Below are 19,782 nucleotides of genomic sequence, written 5' to 3' on the forward strand. Positions count from 1 at the left end.
ATCTATCACCCTATAAAACAAAAAAGGGGGTAATTCAGGTGCAATCGTATCTGCTATCACTGCTGTTTCAGCAGTGTTAGGGGCGAGATGTACTAAGCTTGAAAAGTGATAAAATGGAGAGTGATAAACCACCAGCCAATCAGCTCCTAACTTCCATGTCACGGGATGGGTTAGGAATATGACAGGTGAGTGCTGATTGGCTGGTGGTTTATCACTCTCCATTTTACCACTTTTCAAGGCTTAGTAAATCTCGCCCTTAGCGCTGTATGGTAATGCATTAGTGATCCAGGCTGGGTGATACGACACAGCATCTGATTAGTTGCTAGGGGCAACATCTCTCACTTCTAGAAGCTCTCACCTTAGTAAATGCAGAGAGAGCACTATGTAAGTTGATTTATATTTAGCATTATTTTGTTATGCACACAGTCAGAACACTGTCTGTGTGTTACTGTGCCTGTGCAATTGTGGGGTGGCAGGCCGGGTTTGGATCGTATTGGGTCGACAGGCAACTAGGTAGACAGGGTTCTAGGTCGACATGGGTGAAGGTCGACAGGTGTCTATGTCGACATGAGTTTAGGTCGACAAATGCATTAGGTCAACATGGGTTAAGTCGACAGGGCGACATGGGTTTTTTCACGTTTTTTCCCCCCGAATGTCGATACAGTCGACATGGACACAGTTGGAAGTCAACCGCAGCCCTCGCATCACTTGCTTCGCTCGCAATGCTTCGAGCACGGTGCCTCACTGTGCTGGGCACACTATTGTATTCTCCCACTACGCCCTAGTGGATAATAGGGCATGAAATACCGCCTGTCGGCACATGTCGGCTCAAAAAACTGTGAAAAAACCCATGTTGACCTCGTGACCTGTCGATCTAACGCATTTGTCGACCTAAAACCATGTCGACCTTGTCCCATGTCGACCTAAACGCCTGTCGGCCTTCATCCATGTCGACCTAGAACCCTGTCGACCTTGTAGTCTGTCGACCCAACGGTGTCGACCCAATGACTGTCAACCTAAATCGAGTCGACAATACGACTGTATCCCGCCAGGCCCGGGGCATCTGAACCGTACGTAGGCCGGGCCCAGTAAGGGCATGTGCTATGATGCACATTCATTGACTCGCTATTTGTGAGTGGTCACTGACAGGTGATGATCAGTACCAGCGAACTATATTTGTGATTATCTACCGGTGGGTACAGGTCATGTGGGAGCGTTGCCGCGGGAAAGTATTCATGCACATGAATTTTTGTTTTCTAGTTTTGAACATTTCCTTTGGCCTTTTCAATAGCATTAACCCTTTGAGTGCCAAGTGAATTTGCCAACATAGGGGTGAAGATTGCCAAGCAAACATCTGTATTCACCATAATGACCGGTAACTTCACCTTATATAGGAAATATAGGGTGACATTCTATGGGATGAGAGTTGTGTTTTTTGGCGATTTTTACGCCAAAAAACATCAAAATCGCATTTTTCCGTGAATTCGCATATTTAATGTGATGCGAAAAGGTCCCTAAATCGCATATTTTTTGCGATTAGTCATGCGTACTGAAAGTGCGGTAAAAATTCGCACTTTTATCGCATCCAGATCTTTTCCAATAGAAAAGTATACAATTCGCTTATTTAATGGAATGGGATTTAGCAAATCGCACTTTTAAGGTGTCTAATAATCGCCAATCTTTTCAGACCAGGTTCTGATATGCGAGTTGGCCAGAACCCTGAACAGATCATTGAGATCTGTGCATGGTTCTGCAGTAAAAAAAAGTGTTTTTTTTTAGAAAAAAATTGCGTGGGGTCCCCCCTCCTGAGCATAACCAGCCCCGTGCTCATTGAGCCGGACCTGGTTCCAAAAAATACGGGGGACAAAAAGTGTAGGGGTCCCCGTATTTCTGAAACAAGCCCCGGACTCTTGGACCGGTCCTGGTTCCAAAAATACGGGGGGACAAAAAATCTGGGGGTCCCCCGTATTTTGAAACCAGCACCGTGCTCCAACAGCCCGCAGTGTCATGCCACAGCCGGGGGACACTTTTTACATAAGGTCCCCCAGCCGTACCATGAGCACCGTGGCTGGTCAGCCTTGGACGGGGTACCTGGAGGAGTGGGGACCCCCCCAATAAAGGCCCCACCCCCCCCTAAGGCTTCACCCGTCCAGGGCTGAAGCCCGGGGCTGTCACCGGCGTCCCTGGCCAGTGGACGCCGGCCTGATGGTGTAAAATCTTTCAATCCTAACATTGCTTTATACAGGAGAACTACAAGTCCCAGCAGACCTCCCCCGCAGGCTGGGACTTGGAGAACCACAAGTCCCAGCATGCGGGGCATTAATGGGCCCGCTGGGACTTGTAGTCCACCTGTAAAAAGAATGTTAAAAGAAAACACACACACAGAAAAGTAAAACTTTATTACATACATCCACACACCTCACTTTTACAACCACATACTCACCGATCCAGAAACCAGCGCTGGTCTCCCTTCTGCTGCAGAGCCGGCTACCCCGCACTGACAGCGGGGACAACCGGCTTTCTCCGATGCAGCTAACAGCTTCTGTCGCGTTGTCCCAGCGCAACAGAGGCTGAGAGCGTCTTCGGCTTATCTCCATTTTTTTTTTTTATACAAACCCAAAATCGCACATAAGCTAAAATTCGCACATTTTCATGCCTAAAAATCGCACATTTTCATGCCGAAAATACGCCCATTATCGCACTCAATCACACTTTTTAGCCTCTAATGCGCATCCCATTAAATATGCGAATTATGACTAAAAAATTCGATTTCTGAAAGTGCGAAGAGCGGCGATGTGGAGTGCGAAAAATATATGCGCTTTTCTCTCAGCCCATAGAATGTCACCCTACATCTGTTTTACACATTTTGCATTTGAATTCATATAACAAATGTGAGCGACGCGGGATTTTTAGCAGATAACTTGAAACCTTTCTCACAGAGATGTTGGCACTCAAAGGGTTAATACGCTGCATCGTATCTGCAATATACTCTGTGTCTGTGGCTGTCATGTCTCTCGCTCACCACACGGGGGAAGAGGAATTCTAGTATCCTCCACAGAGGTGTCAGTAGCTGCTAGTGGCTCATGGAAAATCCAGATGCTGCAAACTGACCCCTATCTAATCCGCAGCCGCAATCCTCATCCAGAGAGAAGCACAGGCAGGAAAGCAGCCCCTATTCCAGGCAGAACCGCACAGCTCCAGGACGGAGAGTGATGGCATTTTCTGGAGGGTTAGAAGGGGCAATAAATTATATTCCAAGCAGATACGACGTGTATGTGACAAGCAGATGTCAGCGTGCAGGAGGCAAAAGTCTAGTGACCCTCACTGCGTTCTGCGATGTGTGTAATAAGTGACGCTAATGCATATGTATAGCATCATATAATAATACTCACACTGAGATCTATCTATCTATCTAATGCTGGGTACACACCAGGACGACAAGGATCCGATCACATCAATCTAGATCCAATTCCGACCAATTGGATGTAGATTGTGTGGTGATTGGGCCCTTTTCTGTCCTGGTGTGGACCGATACCGATGCGCGGTCCCGCGGGTCGTTACTCAGATCCTACCTGCAGCAGGTAGGATCTGTAAACGACCATAATCCCCGGATGCGGGTCGCCATCGGATCGGACCCGCTCACGGTGCACATTGTGAGCGGGTCGTGCCCCCCGCGTCATCGTGAGCGGGTTGGAAGAAACACTGATAACAGCGTGAGCGGGGCCGTCCTGGTGTGTACCCCGCATATCTCTACGGTCACAAAGGTAAATAAAGGCCCATACACACTAGAAGATTACCTTTCCAATGTGGCTGGTTGGAACGAAAATCTGGACATTTTTAAACGCAAATGACAATTGACCATTTATTCATAAACATGGAAAAAAGACAAAAATGGTCATTCAGACAAATTGGTTAAATCCATATATGCAGGTGACAGCTTTTGTCCATTTTCAAGCGTTTGGGAGCAAATGGTTGATGGTTGTAATTTGTTCCCAAAAATTTGCAGATTTCCATTCCAACCAGCCAGATTGGAAAGATAATCTTCTAGTGTGTATGGGCCTTAACTTATCAATGACATGTATAATTTAGGAGTACATTATCCACATACGTCTAATGAACATGTAACTTTGCAGGAGTCGCGCAGACTGGCAGATGTATGGAATTAACGCCCATCATTGTGGCTTTATTCAGCCTTTAAGCCCTCTGCAAGCACATAAAACCCATTATTAGTATTATTTATGCGGCCTCTACCCCAGCTTTGTGTAAATTCCCTGAAATCTCCCATCGTTTCTGCTCTGGACAGGTTGGAGGCGTAATCTGGGAGCCCAGGTTTAACCTCTCCCTTGCAGGAGAGAACCGTGTTCACATTCTATAGGGGCAGGCCCAATGCCCAGGACTGTGAGGGGGTAGACGCCCCTTACCATCCCTCACATGTGGAAAGGAGATGAGAAATCACATTTGTGGTTTGTTATTAGTAAAGGAGAAGATGGTTTAAGCGTATGGTGTATTTTATTATTTCCTCCTGTATAATAGGGTCTGACTACACATGTGCAGCGGCCATTGCTGAAGAAGGATCTGGATGAACCCTCTCCCAGTTATTTCTGTGGCTACAGCAGCAGATGGAGCTGTGCTCGCCATGCTTCGGGCACGGTGCCTTGTTGCATTCGCCATGCTTCGGGCACGGTGCCTTGTTGCATTGGCCATGCTTCGGGCACGGTACATCGCTGCACTCGCCATGCTTCGGGCACGGTACCTCGCTGCACTCGCCATGCTTCGGGCATGGTGCCTCGTTGCATTGGCCATGCTTCGGGTACGGTGCCTCGTTGCATTGGCCATGCTTCGGGCACGGTGCCTCGCTGCACTCGCCATGCTTCGGGCACAGTACCTCGCTGCACTCGCCATGCTTCGGGCACAGTACCTCGCTGCACTCGCCATGCTTCGGGCACGGTACCTCGCTGCACTCGCCATGCTTCGGGCACGGTGCCTCGCTGCACTCGCCATGCTTCGGGCACGGTGACTCGCTGCACTCGCCATGCTTCGGGCACGGTGCCTCGCTGCACTCGCCATGCTTCGGGCACGGTGCCTCGCTGCACTCGCCATGCTTCAGGCACTGGATCTCGCTGCACTCGCCATGCTTCGGGCACAGTACCTCGCTGCACTCGCCATGCTTCGGGCACAGTACCTCGCTGCACTCGCCATGCTTCGGGCACGGTACCTCGCTGCACTCGCCATGCTTCGGGCACGGTGCCTCGCTGCACTCGCCATGCTTCGGGCACGGTGACTCGCTGCACTCGCCATGCTTCGGGCACGGTGCCTCGCTGCACTCGCCATGCTTCGGGCACGGTGCCTCGCTGCACTCGCCATGCTTCGGGCACGGTACCTCGCTGCACTCGCCATGCTTCGGGCACGGTACCTCGCTGCACTCGCCATGCTTCGGGCACGGTACCTCGCTGCACTCGCCATGCTTCGGGCACGGTGCCTCGCTGCACTCGCCATGCTTTGGGTACGGTGCCTCGCTGCACTCGCCATGCTTCGGGCACGGTACCTCGCTGCACTCTCCATGCTTCGGGCACGGTGCCTTGTTGCATTGGCCATGCTTCGGGCACGGTGCCTCGTTGCATTGGCCATGCTTCGGGCACGGTGCCTCGCTGCACTCGCCATGCTTCGGGCACGGTGCCTCGCTGTACTCGCCATGCTTCGGGCACAGTACCTCTCTGCACTCGTCATGCTTCGTACACGATGCCTCGCTGCACTCGCCATGCTTCGGGCACGGTGCCTCGCTGCACTCGCCATGCTTCGGGCACAGTGCCTCGCTGCACTCGCCATGCTTCGGGCATGGTGCCTCGCTGCACTTGCCATGCTTCGGGCACGGTATCTCGCTGCACTCGCCATGCTTCGGGCAAAGTACCTCGCTGCACTCGCCATGCTTCGGGCACGGTACCTCGCTGCACTCGCCATGCTTCGGGCACAGTACCTCGCTGCACTCGCCATGCTTCGGGCACGGTGCCTCGCTGCACTCGCCATGCTTCGGGCACAGCACCTCGCTGCACTCGCCATGCTTCGGGCACGGTGCCTCGCTGCACTCGCCATGCTTCGGGCACGGTGCCTCGCTGCACTCGCCATGCTTCGGGCACGGTGCCTCGCTGCACACGCCATGCTTCGGGCACGGTGCCTCACTCCGCTTGCCACACTTTGGTCACAGTGCTTGCTATGTACCAGGCATGGTGCCATGCTGCACTGGGCGCACTATTCTATCCTCCCTCCATGCCCTTGTGGATGGTAGGGCATGAAATACCGCCTGTCGGCACATGTCAGCTCACAAAAAAGGTGAAAAACCCCATGTCGACCTTTTGATTGTCGACATTTTGATTGACGACCTAATGCTTGTGTCAACCTTCCAACCATGTTGACTTATTTCATGTGTCAGGCTAAGCCATGTTGACCCAATGCATGTTGACCTTCTATGTGTCCACCGCAGATATCTGTAGCGGTCCTTGCTTCATACATGCAGATAAAACATAATATTTAGGAATATCCCCCTAAACCAGGGTATTTAGGCCTCACTGGGAGTGCGCAAGCTGCCCCCGGTCACTGCTGGCTCTTCTCATCCCAAATTATCACACTATGGCCCTTATTCTGGTTCACACACCAAGGCAAATTCCTTCTCAAATGGGCAAAACCAATGACTAGTTGACAATATAGTCAACATTGAGCAAGCAGCGCAGACGTAAACAGAATATTTGAACAGTCACATCAGTCCCTGCCCCAGTGGAGCTTACACTCTATATTCCCTACCACGTGAACACGCACACACAGACATTCTAGGGTTAATTTGTTGGAAGCCAATTGACCTACCAGTATATTTTTGGATTGTGGGAGGAAACCGGAGTACCCGGAGGAAACCCACGCAAGCACGGGGAGAATATACAAACTCCGCACAGTTACGTTACATGGTGGGAATGGAACCCATGACCTCAGTGCTGTGAGGCAGTAATGTAACCATTACACCGTCCGTACTGCCCCATATATATAACACGGGGTGGGGATAGAACCCATGACCTCAGTGCTGTGGGGCAGTAATGCTGACCATTACACCGTCCGTACTGCCCCGTATATATAACACGTGGTGGGGATAGAACCCATGACCTCAGTGCTGTGAGGCAGTAATGCTAACCATTACACCATCCGTACTGCCCTGTATATATAACACATGGTGGGAATAGAACCCATGATCTCAGTACTGTGAGGCAGTAATGCTAACCATTACACCATCCGTACTGCCCTGTATATATAACACATGGTAGGAATAGAACCCATGACCTCAGCGCTGTGAGGCGGTAATGCTAAACATTACACAGTCCGTACTGCCCCGTATATATAACACGTGGTGGGGATAGAACCCATGACCTCAGTGCTGTGAGGCAGTAATGCTAACCATTACACCATCCATACTGCCCTGTATATATAACACATGGTGGGAATAGAACCCATGATCTAAGTACTGTGAGGCAGTAATGCTAACCATTACACCATCCGTACTGCCCTGTATATATAACACATGGTGGGAATATAACCCATGACCTCAGCGCTGTGAGGCAGTAATGCTAACCATTACACCATCCGTACTGCCCGTATATATAACACATGGTGGGAATAGAACCCATGACCTCAGTGTTGTGAGGCAGTAATGTAACCATTACACCATCCGTACTGCCCCGGATATATAACACATGGTGGGGATAGAACCCATGACCTCAGTGCTGTGAGGCAGTAATGCTAACCATTACACCATCCGTACTGCTAACACATGGTGGGAATAGAACCCATGACCTCAGCGCTGTGAGGCAGTAATGCTAACCATTACACCATCCGTACTGCCCGTATATATAACACATGGTGGGAATAGAACCCATGACCTCAGCGCTGTGAGGCAGTAATGCTAACCATTACACCATCCGTACTGCCCGTATATATAAAACATGGTGGGAATAGAACCCATGACCTCAGTGCTGTGAGGCAGTAATGTAACCATTACACCATCCGTACTGCCCCGTATATATAACACATGGTGGGGATAGAACCCATGACCTCAGTGCTGTGAGTCAGTAATGTAACCATTACACCATCCGTACTGCCCCGTATACATAACACATGGTGGGAATAGAACCCATGACCTCAGTGCTGTGAGGCAGTAATGCTAACCATTACACTGTCCGTGCTGCACATATGAGTGATATCGTTTATAATAACTTAACTGTCTCTTAACTCTCTCTGCACGTGTTACATCTGCCCCACCTGCAGAGCAGCATGGTTTTGGCCAGATGCAATTTCTTGGGTTTGTTGCTTTTCTTCCAAACCAGAATGACGTCACAGATGTGGCTGCTGGGGGTAATAGTTATGTCTAGGTGCAAATTGTTGGAGAAACAGACACTTTCTATTATCAGACATTATTTATATATATCCGGATGCATCCGTGAGGGAATGATGACTTTGTGATGTGTGTTACATTCCGCTGCGTGCGGATCTGTGCTGTGAATTTGGTTTGCAGAGTGATTTGCTGACCTGTAATTATATCTCTCTGTATTGAGTTGTATTCCCTGGGACAGATTTAGCCGCGGGTTTTGGGCGCATATTTTGTTTTCTTCCTCGGCATCACTTTGGGCCGGTATTGAGCGGTCTGTTAATGCGGAGAAAGTGACACCTGTCTTATGTCTGTGTTTTGGGTTTGTGACTCTGGACACATTTAGATCCAGGTTACAGTATATAAGTGTTCGGCTCTCGGATAATGAGGGCTCTTACTCAGTCAGCCGTGAAATTACTGTCCTGTCCTCACCACGTAATCAGATCTATTCACACAGACTGAAATGCTTCCTGACATCGGGAGAAAGACATTATAAGTGGTTAAAGGGAAACTATCAGGCGAAAATAAATAGGGTTTTCAGTAGCGCGTAGTCGCATCTTTATCACCCGCCTCCTCCGCGTGTGTCAGCCGCGGCTGTAGGGCGATGTATTTTTGTGGCTTATTCTCATTTTTGCTTTGATAAAGATAAGGGACATGAACCACACAGATAAAGTCCTGCATTGCAGACTGTGTAATGCCCGGTACACACCAGGGCGACCCACTCACAATCACGCGGAGCACACGACCCGCTCACGATGTGTATCGTGAGTGGGTTCCGATTCGATCGCGACCAGCACCCGGGTGTATAGTCGTTTTCAGATCCTACCTGCTGCAGGAAGGATCTGAATAAAGACCGACCCGCGGGGCCGCGCATCGGATCAGAACAGGCAAAAAAGGGCCCAATCTACCTACAATCTACATCCAATCGGTCAGGATTGAATCTAGATTGATGGGATTGGGCCCTTGTCGTTCTGGTGTGTACCCTGCATTACCCTATTATCTGCCGATACCCCCCCCCCCAGTCCAAAAACAGTACTGCATAGCTAAACATTAAAACTATTCACAACAGAAGAGTTTGATCCCCACAGCGCTAATTCACAGGATCCTTGTTCAAACTGTCTTGTCTCCTCACGGCCTTCAAACCTCCAGAAGTGGTTATTCAAGACACCGGAAAAAGAGAAAACAGTCTCCTAATTATCATCAGCTAGTATTTGTGCATCAGTGATCCAATTGGTCACTTCTCCAACTCACCTAGACCAGCTAGGAGAGGTTCACATAAAGGTATCTTTCAGTAGAACATCAGATGAAAGGCACAATCAGAAATAGACTCACCTAGGGTCAAAGCCCTATGTACATCCAAAGGTTTCTTTAGTTGATGGAAATAGGCACCGGGATACACGACTTTGTTCAAAGTATAAAAGTCACATTTATTATATAAAACAGGACACTCCAGAAATAGCCAGAATACAGCCACGTGGCCACTCAACCCATGACTAAACAAATTTGCCCTAAAGTGGATCTGTTTTAAATCAGAGGGAAAAACACTGAACGCATGAAAATCTGTACTTCATATACTTACTAATATCCGAAATACAGATTGTTTAACTGTACCAGTGCATATACTTGCACCAGGAAGCTCACGTATATCCCCACCTCTGTATATGTTACCCCTCCACAGATCCTGTATCACTTTACTAACCTGGAATACGAGAACGCTGTATTTTTTATTATACCATTTATATGTTTCATACAATACAAGGACTGTCATTTATTATTATTATTTTTTCAACATATATACATATATATATATATATATATATATATATATATATATATATATATTTATATTGTTTTTTTGCAACATACAGTAATGTGTTATTTTCCAGTGTCACTGGAGATGTATCTCGGGGGTAGGGTGTGAATGTGTCTTGGGTAAGGTCCAGCTCTTTAGATGTGGCCAGCGGACATTCATTTTTATTGATAAAAGCATCGGGTGGGGGGGGGGGGGGGGCAGGGGGGGTTGAGATGCCAGTACATGGGCACCAAGAAAAAGAGCCTATTCTGACAAAGCCTAAAAAAGTGAGAAGCGTAGGACTGATCACGTTGCAATTCATATGCATGTTTGGTTGTATTAATGATCACACTAGGGATGGCAATCCACAATTGATGATACATAATACCTCATACCATAGCTGCCTACCCTCCTGCATTCTGCAGGAGACTCCCTGAAATAGCAGCAATCTCCCTCTCTCCCTCATTAGTCCAGCAATCTCCCTCATGTCACCTAGCCCACATTACCGTGTTACATTTTTTTGGGGCAAAGGAATGAGCGACAGATACATTTACATTGAATCATCAGCACCATTTCCCAGCACTTTACCAAGTATAGTAGCTCTTACTAACTGCTTTTGTATATAAGTCATTTTACAAGATTCCTCTCAGGTGTAGCATTACACACCCACGCTTCTAGGTGCCACGTTTTCAATCTATTTTCACAATCTCTCCATATATGAACTAGACACGCCCTTTGGGTGGAGCATGACACGCCCCCTTAATGGGACGCTGTGCAAAATTCTACGACCAACTATAATCTCCCTGAAACTAGTTTTCAAAAGTAGGCAAGTATGCCTCATACACACTAACACACACTCCCTCATACACACTAACACACACTCCCTCATACATACTACCTCATATACACTAACACACACTCTCATACACACTAACACACATTCCCTCATACATACTACCTCATATACACTAACACACACTCTCATACACACTAACACACACTCCCTCATACACATTAACACACACACACTCCCTCATACACACTAACCCACACTCCCTCATACACACACACACTCACCCTTAGACCTGCAAACACTCCATCTGACAGACTCACAAATAAATAAATAAATACATACAGTACATACATAATACACTCCCTCATGCACACACACATCTCTCTCGCACACTTCCTCACACACACTCACACGCCCCCTCACACACACTCACCTCCTCATAAGCTTCTGTTCCTTTCCCTCACGGGTGCTGTTGTTGTGGTGAGCTGAGTAAACATTATTGGCTGAGTAAACATGTGACTTGTCCCTACCAATCAGAGCAGAGCAGGAACGGCAGAGACGCTCCATCCTGATCAGTATCAGCAGCCCCGCCCCTTCCTGCGGCCGTCGCCGTCGGCGAGGGGCGTGGCTGGCAGTGACACGCCCTGTGGGCTAAGAAGCGGATGTGATATTGGCAATGCCCCTGCGGTGCTGCTAGTATACTATTAATAGTCTCAGCAGCTGTCTGGTGGTAGCACCACGCCATTGTATTATTACTCCAGGCTGACACTTTCCCCCTAAATAACCTAGTGTTACTAAGTGGATAGCAGTAAAGGGACCTGTACCCCCTGCCCCGGCTACTCAACTGTCTCAGGAGGTAAGTAGCACATGTTCTAAATATCCGTGTGTCTGGAAGCTACAGGGAGTTATTATTGTTCTGGACACGTACAGTAGGTGCCTGCTTTATGCAAAGGGACATAAATGATGTGCCATTATTAGCAAGTGGATTATAGAAATGTATATACCATATACATGTGTGCATGTACAAATAACTATATATATATATATATATATGTGTGTATATATATATATATATATATATATATATATATAGCAGAAAATGACAGGCAGCACTCCTCATACTTATTAATATATTATTAAACTAAACAATAAAAAAACACAACAGCTGCATTCTGGAATAGATATAAACACTCTAATATAACAATAACATATTTATTTGATAGTGACTGAGTTATTGTAACCAATGGTTGGACCTACTCAAAATGGTGCTTACAATCATAAATATTACTACAGTCAGTTCCAAATTGAAAAAAGTAAAAAGATATTCCTAATATTTTTGTAACATATCATGTAGGGCAGGTATGTCCAAAAGATGGCCCTCCAGCTGTTGTGAAACTTCAAGTCCCATAATGCCTTGCCACAGTTTTGCTATTAGGGAATGCTAAAACTATGGCAAGGGATGCTGTTTCACAACAGCTGGAGGGCCACAGTTTGGACATGCCTGATGTAGGGCATTAATGGCTAACCTTGACACTCCAGCTGTTGTTGAACTACACATACCAGCATGCTCTGCTTCAGTTTTGCTATTTGCCCATGCTAAATCTGATGCAGAGCATGCTGGGATGTGTAGTTCAACAACAGCTGGAGTGTCAAGGTTAGCCATCAAGGATGTAGGGGGTGTCCACCGACAAGAAATTGTTCATTTAAAATTTTACTTTTATTAATATTGCCTTAAAATGGCTGAAAGCCAGCAAAGTATAAACAAACACAAATTTTGCAAAATCATGAAAAAGTGAATAACGTTGATTAAATTATTATGCACTGTGAATGTGTTTGTGTATTATTTTATTTCTGTCCTCAAAATATATGTTGTGTACTCACAATGGAGTAGTCCGGTAAGTGCCCCAAATTAGGAATATCTTTTTCTTTTTTGAATTTGTACTTGTAATAATATTCCTGGGTGCACCTCCAATAATTAACACAATAATCTATTGATAAACATTACAATATTTTGGAACGGACTAATATGATTTCTAACCAACAAAGGTCTGTGCGGATGTCTTAAACTCTCCTACAGTCTATTCCAGATAGATTACCTTTGGTCTTTTTTCTATCTGTTTTTCTATTTGTTCCTTTTGGCACCTGGATACTTAGAGGTCAATCCAATCAGAAGTGATGATCTTACGGGTGCGGGGCAGTGGGCGCTCTTAACAGCAGCTGGAATTTGCAAAAAAGTGCTCACTACCCCATAGAAGGAAATTTACTGTGTTCCCCCGAATAATATTGGGGTTCATTTACTACCTGGAGATTTGCACAGGTATTTCCCCTAGGAAATGCGCCATAGAGACGGATGTATAATAAAATCGCCAGACGGCAGAAATCGTTCTGTGAGATTCCGGAAATGCTGATCTCTTGTACAGGAATTTATAGATGGCTGATTACACAGCCATTACCCGTGTCTATACTGACAAAGTGACTGACAAACTTAAATCATGTCTAACTCGCACATTCATCACGGAGATGTCGCTGCGCAGCCCCACCCCTAACGATCACAGGAGAGAGAGGCAGCAGCATCTTCCATGACTTCATGTTGCCTGAGGCCATTTTGCATTTGGGCACCTCTCCGGCCAGGTACCTGTTTAACTGCAGCCTATTCTTCCGTGAACAGTGCTTTTCTAGAATAGGGGTTTGCGATACAATTAAAGGGGATAATTCAGACATTACCACACAGCCGCGGATTTGCAGCGACCATCGTTCAGTTAAGCCACCGCCCGCTCGAGTGAAGTCCATTCCCGCCTTGTGAATCAAATGTGCTGGCTGTGTGAATGGATTCAAAAGTCCAAAACCCACCGTAACAGGGTCACCGTCTTATTGTTCTTACACTGGGCACAAGTCATTGCAGGCTCAGGGTTGCCAGAGGGCGGTATACGGTCACAAGGACGATAAGAGGAAGGTCAATATGCATTGGATTGACCACTGAAGGTCGACATGCTTGAAAGTTGACATGACTGAAGGTCAACATGGGGTTAGGTTGACAGGGTCATTAGGTCAACACATGCATTAGGTCAACATGGGAAAGGTTGACAGGCAAAAGGTTGACATGGGATTTTTCACTGTTTTTTTTAGCCGACATCTGCCGACAGGCGGTATTTCATGCCATACCATCCACTAGGGTGTGGGGGGAGAATAAAATAGTGCCCGAAGCATGGCGAGCCATGCGAGGAGACGCGGTGCAATATTACGGTGCAACATTACGGTGTTCATGTTGACTGTGTCGACATTTGGGACAAAAAAGTGAAAAACTCCACGTCGACTTTTTGACCATCGACTTTCCCCATGTTGACCTAATGCTTGTAATGATCCTGTCAACCTAACCCCATGGCAGGCACCCCTGCATTTCCCTGGACACTCCCAGCAGTTTCCTAGCCACGCCTGCTTTTTTCTCAGCACCCCCAATAAACGGCCGGTTTCCACCCCCAGACGTCTACTTCAGAAAAAGTTGCAGGACATCATCGCAGGACGGCCTTCCGCATACGCACTGTGAACTGTACGCTTGCACAGTGTACCGATAATTGCGACTTCGCAGACGTGCGTTTCAGGTGTGTATCAGGCCCAATATACAGTATCTTATAGCATGCCCCCAACTTTACCTGTAATCCCTCCGCTAAACGTTTTGTATTTGCAAAATTTCAAGAATGTCTTTTATATATGAAACTGATATTATTCTTTTATACATTTTCATAAGTTTTTAGAATCTTCTGAGAAATACAGATTTAGTGCGAGTGACAACCAGGAACTGGTGGGACAGGAATCACTATTTTCACAGCCTCGGTGGCGTCTCATAAAACTCATCAATCCAGGTGTCAATTAATCACGCAGATACCAGACAGAAAAATGTTCACGATTATCTGGAGATTTTCACACGCAGAGAACCCAACACCATCTACCTGCATCTGTACAATCCAACCATCCATCGCCTCACATCGGAAATTCTCCAATTCATCATCCGCTTTTCTCAATGAGATCTTACGTCAAAAACATACATTGAATGTATGTTCACAATTTTCATTGTGACCCGAGAGTCCCCCGCCGCCGGTTCTCAAACCAGTAACATGAATTGTAACAAAAAATGTGTCAATTTACCAGATAAAATCTGTGACCCAACATATCCAAGGTTCCAGGTGCCCCAGGCTAATACACATGTGAGTCCCCGTGCATTGATGCTTAACACACGTGTATAGGCGCTCAGGGACTCGTCAGTCATACTGCCCATGTGCATGTAACAAAGGTTGTACAAGTGGGGTGTGGTATGTTTCTTCTCAGTGCATACACTCTCAGTACATACACCACAGTACATACACTCTCAGTACATACACCCACAGTACATACACCCTCAGCACATACACCCACAGTACATACAGCCTCAGTACAGCTCAGTACATCCTCAGTGCACTCTAAGTACATACACCCATAGACAGTACATACACCATCAGTACAGCTTAGTACACCCTCAGTGCACACAGTCTCACTACAGCTCAGTGCACACACTCTCAGTACATACACCCACAGTACATACACCCTCAGTACATACACCCACAGTACATACAGCCTCAGTACAGCTTAGTATATTCTCAGTACATACACCCACAGTACATACACCCTCGGTACATACACCCTCAGTACATAAGCCCTCAGAACAGCTCAGTACACCCTCAGTGCACACAATCTCAGTACATACAGCCACATTACATACACCCACAGTACATAAGCCCTCAGTATAGCTCAGTACACCCTCAGTGCACACACTCTCAGTACATACACCATCAGTACAGCTCAGTACACACCCTCAGTACATACACCCTCAGTACAGCTCAGTACACACCCTCAGTAAATACACTCACAGATAGTACATACACCCTCAGTACAGCTCAGTACACACACTCAGTACATACAGCCTCAGTACAGCTCAGTACACACCCTCAGTACATACACTCACAGACAGTTCATACACCCTCAGTACAGCTCAGTACACACACTCAGTACATACAGCCTCAGTACACACCCTCAGTACATACACTCACAGACAGTACATGCACCCTCAGTACAGCTCAGTACACACACTCAGTACATACAGCCTCAGTACAGCTCAGTACACACCCTCAGTACATACACTCACAGACAGAACATACACCCTCAGTACAGCTCAGTACACACACTCAGTACAGCTCAGTACACACCCTCAGTACATACACTCACAGACAGAACATACACCCTCAGTACAGCTCAGTACACATACTCAGTACATACACTCACAGACAGTACATACACCCTCAGTACAGCCCAGTACACACACTCAGTACATACACCCTCAGTACACACCCTCAGTACATACACCATCAGTACAGCTCAGTACACACCCTCAGTACATACACCCTCAGTACAGCTCAGTACACACCCTCAGTACATACACTCACAGACAGAACATACACCCTCAGTACAGCCCAGTACACACACTCAGTACACACCCTCAGTACATACACCATCAGTACAGCTCAGTACACACCCTCAGTACATACACCCTCAGTACAGCTCAGTACACACCCTCAGTACATACACTCACAGACAGAACATACACCCTCAGTACAGCTCAGTACACACACTCAGAACATACACCCTCAGTACAGCTCAGTACACGCCCTCAGTACATACACCCTCAGTACAGCTCAGTACACACACACTCAGTACATACAGCATCAGTACAGCTCAGTACACACCCTCAGTACATACACTCACAGACAGAACATACCCCCTCAGTACAGCTCAGTACACACACTCAGTACATACACACTCAGTACAGCTCAGTACACACCCTTAGTACATACACTGACAGACAGAACATACACCCTCAGTACAGCTCAGTACACACCCTCAGTACATACACTGACAGACAGAACATACACCCTCAGTACAGCTCAGTACACACCCTCAGTACATACACTGACAGACAGAACATACACCCTCAGTACAGCTCAGTACACACCCTCAGTACATACACTGACAGACAGAACATACACCCTCAGTACAGCTCAGTACACACCCTTAGTACATACACTGACAGACAGAACATACACCCTCAGTACAGCTCAGTACACACCCTCAGTACATACACTGACAGACAGAACATACACCCTCAGTACAGCTCAGTACACACCCTCAGTACATACACTGACAGACAGAACATACACCCTCAGTACAGCTCAGTACACACCCTCAGTACATACACTGACAGACAGAACATACACCCTCAGTACAGCTCAGTACACTGACAGACAGAACATACACCCTCAGTACAGCTCAGTTTCTAAATGAGACAGTTGCATGTACTGTTATATGGTGTTGTCAGGTTTTATTACTTTTATATCTCTCTACAGACACAAACTAGATTTAATAACGTAGCAGACAATACAGATGACCTTGTCCTGATGAGCTTACAATCTACTTCAGATTTGCTTGTGCATCATTATATTGATCTTCCCATTCTCTTCCAAGCGGTTAGTCATTATTGAAGAATAGATTTTGTAGCGCACTCACACTCTCCTCCCCGCGCGCCCCCATATCGCTGCAGAACTGTTACCCGGATGGCTGGCTGCCATCTCTTTTCCATGGCTTGTTACAGTTATGTATAAATGGCTGTTATTAGAAGTAGACAGAGGATTATATGCCTGTGAGTTCTTCGGCTTCATATGTAGCAGCTAAATGGCTGTCAGTATTACGTATACCCCAGAACGCCTGTACTTTGTGACTATAACCTGTGTGGTTATGGGATGCGGTCATTCGTCAGACTGCATTTAGGTCTACAGTCATTAGGTCGACCCCACTAGGTCGACTGGCAGGAAAGTCGACCTGACTTAAGGTCGACATGGGCCAAGGTCGACATGACTTAAGGTCGACATGGGCCAAGGTCGACATGACTTAAGGTCGAATTTGCATAAAGGTCGACATGAGGAAGGTCGACTGGTCATAAGGTCGACATGGGTTTTTCACTGTTTTTTGAGCCGACATGTGCCGACAGGCGGTATTTCATGCCCTACCATCCACTAGGGCGTGGTGGGAGAATAAAATAGTGTGCCGAGCGCAGCGAGGCACCGTGCCCGAAGCATCGCGAGCGAAGCGAGCGATGCGAGGGTCCGATTCTCATTGCCAACTGTGTCCATGTCGACTGTGTCGACATTCGGATAAAAAAACAGTGAAAAACCCATGTCGACCTTATGACCAGTCGACCTTCCTCATGTCGACCTTTATGCAAATTCGACCTTAAGTCATGTCGACCTTGGCCCATGTCGACCTTAAGTCAGGTCGACCTTCCTGCCAGTCGACCTAGTGGGGTCGACCTAATGACTGTAGACCTAAATGCAGTCTGACGAATGATCCCATTCCGTGGTTATAGTCACCGCCTAGCGTCTCTAGTATACTCTGTGCTGCACTTTGCTGCTTCTGTGATGCTACTCCATTCACAACTGGAGCACAAAGCCAAGCTAAGGGGAACTCTAAACATTGCTGCATAAGGACAAATTCAGACTTGATCGCAAAGCACATTTTTTAGCAAATGGACAAAACCATGCTGCACTGCAGGTGGGGCAGATGTATCATGTGCAGAGAGATACATTTGCTGAAAAATGTGCTTTGCGATCAAGTCTGAATTAGACCCATAATGGGTTTATATACTAAGATGGGAGTTCTATTGAAGGTTGGCTGTTGCCCATAGCAACCAATCAGATTCTACTTATTTATTTAGCACCTTTTAGAAGATAATAGATGGAACCTGATTGGTTGCCCATAGCAACATCCTATGTTCAGTAGAACTCCCATCTTAGTAAATAAAAACTCCATAGTGTTTGGCACCCCGGGGAATCACACAAGCTCCTGTGGCTTACATACACATTATCCTATAGCAGCAATCATTCCCGTACAGATCTACATTCTCGCAGGCACTTGGGTGCTCCCAGGACTTAAGGTTGTGCAAGGTTATGTTACATTCCAGGTGGCATCGGAGAGTATCCAGTGAGTATGGCGGATAGTAAGGGGTCTGCAGCCAAGGACTGGAGCAGAATGCACAGTACAAGCAGACTAGCAGGGAAGCCAGGAATAAGGCAGATGATGAAGTAGGATCTGGAACAGCAGCAGGTGCAGGCGCGGTAACTAGCTAAGACAAGAAGAATACTGCAGTTAATCAGTAGTCAATAACTGGAGCAGGCGTCAGGGTCAGGGAACCTAGAATAGCAGTAAATCCAGTAGCGGGTAGCTACCATGTGGCAGGGATGCTAAAATCGTCAATGAGACTGAGCCCTGCCTGCCTTACTGCTCCCCAGCCAGCCAATCAGGAATCAAGCGGTGAACAAGCCCTCCAATAAAAATTTGGAAGGTGTAATCAGTGTAGCTAGTGCGGCTTCTCAGTGGCACACACAGGGGGGGATGGGGGCGGTTTCTAAGTACCCAGAATCCCCAGACGGAACCATTTTTTTTTAGAATTGAGCTGCCTGCTGCGTTCTGTGATTAAAGACCCGCATCTCGCAGCATTTGTCCCTTCTGTCACTTTGAAGGGCTCTGAATTACACCACAAGGGGACATGATGTACCTGGCCCCCTCCCCATTAGTGACGACTCCATCCCAACTACCTCACTTACTGCCATTTCTACGTCCAACTCCGATGTCTGTCTATCTATCTATCTATACATATATATATATATATATATATATATATATAAGTAAACAATGGGACCCCCCCTTATAAGTCTA

Source organism: Crinia signifera, chromosome 7 (genome assembly GCF_055691185.1).
Source record: "Crinia signifera chromosome 7, ASM5569118v1, whole genome shotgun sequence".
Lineage (NCBI taxonomy): Eukaryota > Metazoa > Chordata > Amphibia > Anura > Myobatrachidae > Crinia > Crinia signifera.